Source organism: Dermacentor silvarum, chromosome 10 (assembly GCF_013339745.2).
Source record: "Dermacentor silvarum isolate Dsil-2018 chromosome 10, BIME_Dsil_1.4, whole genome shotgun sequence".
NCBI lineage: Eukaryota > Metazoa > Arthropoda > Arachnida > Ixodida > Ixodidae > Dermacentor > Dermacentor silvarum.
The window spans coordinates 112,662,646-112,670,863 of NC_051163.1; the positions used below are offsets into that span (position 1 = coordinate 112,662,646).

General features: G+C 46.5%; 1 pseudogene; it reads right to left on the minus strand.

The window, feature by feature from the left end:
- Positions 1-205: 205 nt before the first annotated feature.
- LOC125940973 (uncharacterized) lies at positions 206-1,757 on the minus strand (annotated as a pseudogene).
- Between the last annotated feature and the right edge of the window lie 6,461 nt (positions 1,758-8,218).

The following is an 8,218-nucleotide window of genomic DNA, read 5'->3' on the forward strand; positions in this document are numbered from 1 at the left end:
TGTTATGCTGGTACATTGAACTGCGCTATGAGCGGCAGCATAGCAGACGACCGAGCGAGCTGCAGGGAGTGCTCTGTTGCCATGTCACCACTCTTTGTATCATGATGTGGCATCGCACACATCTTCTGGGAAACGTAAACGTAGCTGGTGGTAGAAAAGCTTCAGAAGTAAACTATTTAGGGTACTCTGACACTTGTTTATATGTTTTGTGAGGTTTCGAGCTCGAGGACCTTAATTTAAAGCAAACAATGAAGAGTCAAATGTCGTATCAGCACTCCTTTAAGACGCCAAATACTCATGCAGGTCAGGTGCACGGAGACCAAAAAACATGCCAGTCTGGCTTCCATGAATGCATGTGTGGCAGTTAGCAAGCAAAGTTCCAACACGGTACATCTGCCCAATATTTTGCAGCAGCGGCTTCTGGGTTTTTTTTGAAATCAAGGAACGAAAACTCCGCCACGGTCTTGCCAAATCCCTATTCCACTGCCTGACGAACTGTGCTCATGCTCTTATTGAAGAGCTCTTGCTGCCAAGTGAGGGAAGCACCAGCATAAGGCCTCATCAGGAGAGGGCGTAAAGGGTACGCAGGGTCGCCGTAGATGCAGTACGAGTTGCCCTGCACTAGCCTCTCTAACTTGTCGTAAAGGCCACTGTCACGCAGGATACCTGTGTAAAAAAAGAAAGTCTGCTTTTAAAAACGGCCATGAAATCGTGCATTTTCACTGCAGGGTGGCTCTAGCTCTGACACTGTCTCACACGGCGCTTCAATGGGTTGCGACAACCCGCACCAGAGATTGATACGTAGCAGATGACTGTAGCTCAACATTTTAGACAATAAAATCAATTATGTCTGTTGGCCTTTTCCAAATTACAACCTGCAGGTGCGTTTATTGCATGTACACCTCAGTGCAAGGGACATGGTAAGCAACATACAGTAGCAGTGTGGAAATGAGCCAAAAGCAGTGGTTTCATATTACTTTTCTGCGAAACCCTCATTGAAACAAACAACATTGTTTACAGATGGTTAAAATAAGGAGAAAACTATAGGTAACGTGTAAGAATTATTCAAAGTGTGTGGGCATCTAGTCAGAGGAGGCGTTAGTTCTAGGTAAGGTGGACACCAAGCGGCTCCCACATGCAAGAACCAAATCTGCTTGGGTCTCACTGGGACTCAAGCAGTTAGCACACACAATTAGTTTGTGTCCGCCAATCTAAACTTTTGTATTAAGGGCAGCGTTATAGCTAACACAGAATGAAAGACAGACACCATATGACAAAGCGTTGACTTTCAACTAGCAGATTTCATTAAGTAAACGTTTATGCATGTCACATGATAACTGCCTGACTCACTATAGTAGGAAGCTATAGTGAAAAAAGTATAGTAGGAAAAAAAAGCAAGGAAAATGACAAAAATAATTCGAATAATACCATGCACTGCAATACCTGCGCATCAATAACAGCCGCCCTGTTGCATTGTTATGGAAGATCTTAAAAGCTATTTCACAAACATAGGTAGACATTTACCTAATAAAATCAATCAGTTGAAATCAGTGCTTTATCCTTCGTTCTGTGTCTTACTTTTGTTCTGTGTCAGCTATAGCGCTTACAACGCCCTAACAAACATCTAGACAATAGATCTAACAAAGAAACACTGACCAGCGTCATGCCTGTGCCCTTCACATGGCCCATCAAGCTGGCACACAATCCCATTAGCGCACATCACCGCCTGGTACTTGAGAGCGTGGTGTCTTTTATGTCCAGAAAAATATAGCCGCTGGTTCACTGTAGGGCGGCAAATGGGCCTTGCCGTGCCATCCACAAAGCCCCAACATTTGTGCAGGGGAGCACCTCTTTCATACACAGCCTGCAAAGAGAAAACTCCTGAATCAGAGCTCTGCATCATCATCATCATCAGCCTATATTTATGACCACTGCAGGACGAAGGCGTCTCCCTGTGATCTCCAATTATCCCTGTCTTGCGCTAGCTGATTCCAACTTGCGGCTGCAAATTTTCTAACTTCATCACCCCACCTAGTTCTTCAACCCCACTCTTACACTTTCTCGGTTAAGGTCCTCAATCATTTGCCGTAAATCGTCCCCGTTATTGCTGAATAGGACAATGTCATCTGCAGACTGAAGGTTGCTGAGGTATTCGCCGTTGATGCTCACTTCTAAACCTTCCCAGTCTCAAGAGCTTGAATACTTCTAAGCATGCAGGGAATAACATGGGAGAGATGTCTCCTTGCCTGACCCCTTTCTTGATAGGTAGCTTTTTACTTTTCTTCTGGAGAACCAAGGTTGCTGTAGAACCCTTGTAGATATTTTCCACTCTGCATGTACATGCTCAATTTTAGCTTGGTGTATCTATTTCGTGTTGAAACACAGTTACTTGATTTACTGGCAATAAGATGGCGGCAGCTATGAGCAGCAACAGATTTCAGCAGTAGCTTTCTGCATGCAAAACCGGAGCAAGAATTGTTAATACCTCTTAAACATTCACCTGTACCACAAAAACAAAAGCACAGAAAAGGGTTCAGTGCAAGAACATACATGTGCGAAAGAAAATCACACTGATACAAAATTCGCACACTTACTTTAAAAACTCCTCCAGATCACTCAAGCACAGCCAGCTGTGATTGTTCAAATCGTCCAGCAGATGCCCGAAGGTGCTGTCAATGTGACTGAATAGCATACCGACAATACTCGACATTGCAGACCCGTGACGGCCGAACAGGGGCTCCAAGTTCCACCAACTATTCGAATATGCCAGTCTGCGCAGACCCATCAAGAGGGCTTCTTCTCCCGTCACCTTCACTCCCTGGCTACTCCGGATTTCTGGTATGCGCAAGGCATCCTTGAGTATGGGAAGGTCGTTCTTCTCAAATCGAAACAGCCTCCGAAAAGACTGCTCATCCATTGCCGCAGCGTTCACGAGACCAGTCGACGACTTCCTCTTCCTTTCTCTGGGCGCGCGGCGAGCGAGGAACAAATCCTCTATCTCTGTCCACGATAGATCAAGGCAAAGAAGCTGGTCGCAGATCACACCGGCACGATCTCGTCGCCACGGCGGCATGTCAAAATTTGCAGGAGGCTCCAATTAAACAAAACGCAAACCACAACGGACTATGCTGTACGAGACGGATGATTCTGAACGAAACGCAAGAGGCTGCGCTTGGCTGCACGAGACGCCAAACTAATTTAGCAGTTTACCGAACGTATCTTTGGATTGCTTCGGCTCAGCCTCAGTCGTAACGTAGGCACGTAGATAACCTTTTAAACTTTTGCCTAGTGTCGACAGACACCGTTTTTATATAATATAACTACTTTTATGAAAAACAGTTTAGTGTACTTGACTTTATATGCGTGATTTTATGTTTTAGAAAACGATAACGCAGCCACGACCAGACGTTGGTGGTGCTGCGAGCAGTGCGACCTTAGTGCGGCTTGCGTTTGGGGCCGCTAGAATATAACGCGTTTCTGCTTGCATACGCAAACGCACCCAAGCGCTAGCGGGCCCCAATGCTTGCGTCCCCCTAATGTAAAACTTTCTATTGGGTCACCATGGCGGGTCAACTCTTCTTTCACCTCAAACCCTTTTTTACGAGCATGCAAAGTTTACTCGAATTACCGACTAAAGCTTTCCAGGAGCCGGCGGACATCATATTCAAGAATAGACGCGGTCCATACAGTCATTAAATTATTAGTTACAAACGTTATTGCACCTGACAAAATTGAAGCGAATCATCATAAAAGTCAAATTGCAGTTTTCCACATTTTAAAATCGCCTTGTTAATAGAAAAAGTTGTTGTCAAATGATTCGTTCAATTTGTTTGATTATATACCATCAATGGACACGGTAGGGCGGTTCTCCGTCTAAGCTCTCTATGACGTAAAAATGCGGTGAGAGCAGAAGCACGTGCCGCAGTTTCCTCAACCGTTCATCTCACTCCGGTCGGGCGCAAAGTCGCTTTAGTAGAAGGGCTGAGAGAGCGCACTTGATTGAGCGTAAAAGAAAGCTTTATTTTTCGTCTTCTTACTACCTCAACAACGAGGTTACACCAGACCAGTTTCCAACGAACAACACACTAAACAAAGAATTATTCAGCGATGACGGCTCAAGAAAAGCGAAACGACAGCACGTAAAGTTCGTAAAGAAACAGCCAACATTGAATCGTTATTACGATATGGTGAAGGAACACGCCCTTCGACATTTTTAATATAGTCCCTGGCCAGAAGTGCGGCAGATAACTGCACACTAAGAGCATTTAGTGACGTGATCAGCTACGTTAAAAGCACAGAGCGTTGTGTCGCATACCTGTGGAATAGCTGAACCGCTTGCCGAGGTATGATTGTACGGCTGGTCTAACACGAAGAACGGCTCCGGCTCTTCGGTTTTGCAGGTTGAGTTTCTAGGTGGGTTGGTTTTCTGCAACAGAAACAGCAAATTTTTCATTGTAGCAATTTGCTTCAGAGGAAGCGCGGCGTGGCAGCTTCCTCTGTAGCCCAATAGAAGCACTTAGCGACGTCTATAGAAATGATCGTTGAGTCACATACCATGCCCACAGCTGAAGTGCTGGCCATGGCCTCGGCGTATTGCCCCGAAGATCCCCTTTTGCGGGCTGCTTTCTTGGGACGCGTGCAATTCTGGAATAAAAATAAGCACTTCCTCATGTCTGGTGTTCTGCGTTTTTCGAATTATTGGATAAAACCCAAAGAAGCACTTGCTCATAAAAATAACATTTCGATTCAATAGAACTGAAAAGTCCCGACTTCTTAGTTGTAATCACACGACCAGGCTTTGAATAAACGTGCGGATGTATTTGAAGCTGGAGGCCTTCATCGAAAATCTCCAAGTTCTGGCATTGCATTTTCTTTAAAGCTGATGGATTAGTAATTTCAATTGCCGAATAATAAACTACGTAATTTACAACACAGCCCGCAGGTGACTTATTCGTCTAAAGCGTCCCCTGCGCAGTAGCGCTTTTGAGCATATGTGTATAAGGAATTGTTATCAACGGCAGTACAACACGCATACATTCTCACATCGCGTGCCGCCATCAAGACAGCTCCTGACAATTTCACTAAATTTATTCGCGGTGACAGTCATCGACCTACAATAGCGAGCGAAATTTCGTTCGGTCCGGAAGACAGAAGCTACAAGTAAGAGAATTTCCCGAACAAAATAACTGTAAAACACAGTCAAATGTTTCTCATAATTAAAATCTGAAAACACGCAACCCAACTGCTCCGGGTTTACGGTGGTTCCCCTAAAGCATAGTGATAACGTGAAAATGGCCACAAAGAAAGGAAGAAGGCGATAACGTGGAGACACGTCCCTCTGAAGAATTACTGTGTGGCATGGCTGGTTGTAGCGGAGCGCTCACCAGCTGCTGATGCACACTTGCATTGGTCGATGCTTGGCCGCAAACGTTCAGCGGCATCGGAGGTGCAGAGCTACCTCCGTGTGGCGAACACGTGACAGGCATCGGATGAGCAAAATTGTCTCCTTGTGAGGAAACATTCAACGGCACCGAATATGCATTGGTTGGTCCGCCATTGAGGTAATGCGGCATCTCCTGATGCTCCATGAGCATTTTCAACATCAGCGCGTCTTCAGCTCTTCCCGTGTGATCTTCTATTCCGCGATGATTGCCGCGCAAGCAGGCGATACCAATGATTGTCCCAGACGCAAGGTTAACGTGCACGTAACACGGCGAGATATTTATCAACGCTTCGCTTTGACACAGCAAGGGATCTGTCGCCGCAAAGTTCCACGCTAACGAAGAAAAACGTGCCTCACTCAACTGACTGCTAGATTGACCGGGCGCTGGTTTTATAGGCCCCGGACAACCAGGCGTGGCCAGACCTTGAGAGAAGGGGGCTCCAATAGGAAGAACAGGGAATGGTGGGGGGGAGGGTGATTGAACTCTACTTGTTAACCACTGTTCACCACTGTTCACCACCTTCTCCCTTTCTCCGGTCAGGTGTTGACGGGCGGGCCCTCCACAAAAGAAATTCCTTTCAACGTCTTTACCAAGAGTCCCTATTGTTCGCAGTCGACAATACAGCGCCAATATGCAGCAGACCATTTTAGTGACACAATGAACAACCGCACTGAAATTACTGCCACACCTAAGAGAAGTATCTAAAATATTTGCAGATTCAGGTTGCATTGTCTGTTAAGAGGAAGCATAACATGCTACGATTCGTTGAGATTCCGAATACAACGTTTTGCCTGAAAGGAATTGGCTCAGACTGATCCATCTTCGGAGCCCTTCCTTTTTGTATATCGTCCCTATCACATTGACCGAATGAACGTACTGCAAACGCGCAATTCCTCACTAGTATTTCTTTTGAATTTTCACTGCAATAATCCATATCGTTTGCGAGAGCAATGGCCCCGCGGCAGTTACAGCACAATAATGTTCTTAATTTCTCAAAAGCGACAAATTGGTAACATGTGGCTGCGCATGCGATAGGTAGGCATTTCCTAATCAAAATACGTTTCACAAAAGACCGGTAGACTGAAGTGTTGTTACCAATCAAAAGCTTCGTCCTTATAGTCACCGAACCCAGCAGACAAGCTTAATTCTTTAAGGGAACGGTGACGGTAGAGGCTACTGAATGGCAACAATACATTCCATCTCTGTGGCCGGGTGAGGGGTGTCTATGACAACAGGAAATTGCTTACTACTGCTGCACCCATGCGCCTTTATTCTTCACAGTTTACAATACCAGCGCCAATACGCAGCATCACAATTTTAGCGAAAGAGGGAACAACAGCTCTGAAATACTTGTGGTCCGAATATAATGAATAAACATTCCTGCAGGGTCGAGACATGGCAAGGTCTATTAATTTTCATGAGGAAGTAAAACCTGCCACTGTACGTAACTTAATATCCTGCAACAGTACCTTGGTTTGGGCGAGTTGGTTCATTTTTCGTGTTCGTCTTTAGCGCGTGTTTATGGAAACTGTTAATACACGGTACAAAGTGCTTCGCTGAAAAGGAAATCTCTCCGGCTAGGAAAGGTTTGGAGCTCATTGTTTGATATGTGTGTGTGTTTTACTGCGAACACTTTTGTGTGAAGAGTGTGAAGGCGCTCAATATATACATATTGTACCGGAGCACATCGGCACCAGCTCTGTGCCAGCCAGTATGGTAGAAGACGTTGATGATTGTGTGGTTTAGCGCTATAGGTCGGTTTTCAACGAGCCGGCTACTTTTAACCGTCAAGCTTCGTCAAGTCTACCAGCCGAATACTATTGTTAAATTTGGTGAATGTGCTGGGTCGTCCCTTTCAGCGTCCTGGCACTCCGTAGCCGTACACTATCATCTGCATTCGCTATGACCGAGGACGCCAGCCCCTCGCGAGCTTCTCCCGCTCCCACACCTGTCGTGTGCTCTGGGGTGCTTCGTCAGCGTTATCCTCCAGTCTTCAGCGGCACTGACGGTCACGACGTGGAAGACTGGCTGGCCGAGTATGAACGTGTTAGCGCACACAACAAGTGGTATAACAGCGACAAGCTGACATATGCCATCTTTTACCTTGCCGACGTGGCCAACCTGTGGTTCAAGAACCACGAAGCTGATTTTACCACCTGGTTAGCGTTCAAAGAGACCCTCGTTTCGTTTTTCAGGCGGCAAGCGGTGCGCAAGCTTCGCGCTGAACACAGCATTCGCGGCCGATCTCAACAAATTGGTGAGACCTTCACAAGTTACATTGTGGATATCATCGGCCTCTGTAGGCGGGTGAATGCGTCCATGTCGGAACCTGACAGAATCAAACACATAATGAAAGGCATAGACGATGACGCCTTTTATATGCTCGTGACCAAATCCCACAGAGCGTTACTCAGGTCATTGAACTTTGCCAAAGTTTGACGAGCTGCGTAAACAACGCATCACCACACGTCGCCCTGGAATGCAACCGGCTGACTTTTCAGCTTTGACTCCCAGCAGCGCTTGTATTGACTACACCTCCGTGCTGCCTTAAATTCAGCAATACGTACGCGAAGAAGTTGCACGTCAGCTCTCTCTTGTGGCATCAGTCACCGAGCCTCTCCCCACACTGGACCAGTCGCTTTGTCGGGTTATCCAGACGAAAGTTCCTGAGGTCCTGCCGTCCCCTGCTTCGCCGCCGCAAGTTACGGCACCGCTACGAGTTACGCCTACGGCCCCGCTACAGGTTACGGCGCCGTTCACTTATGCTGAGGCCC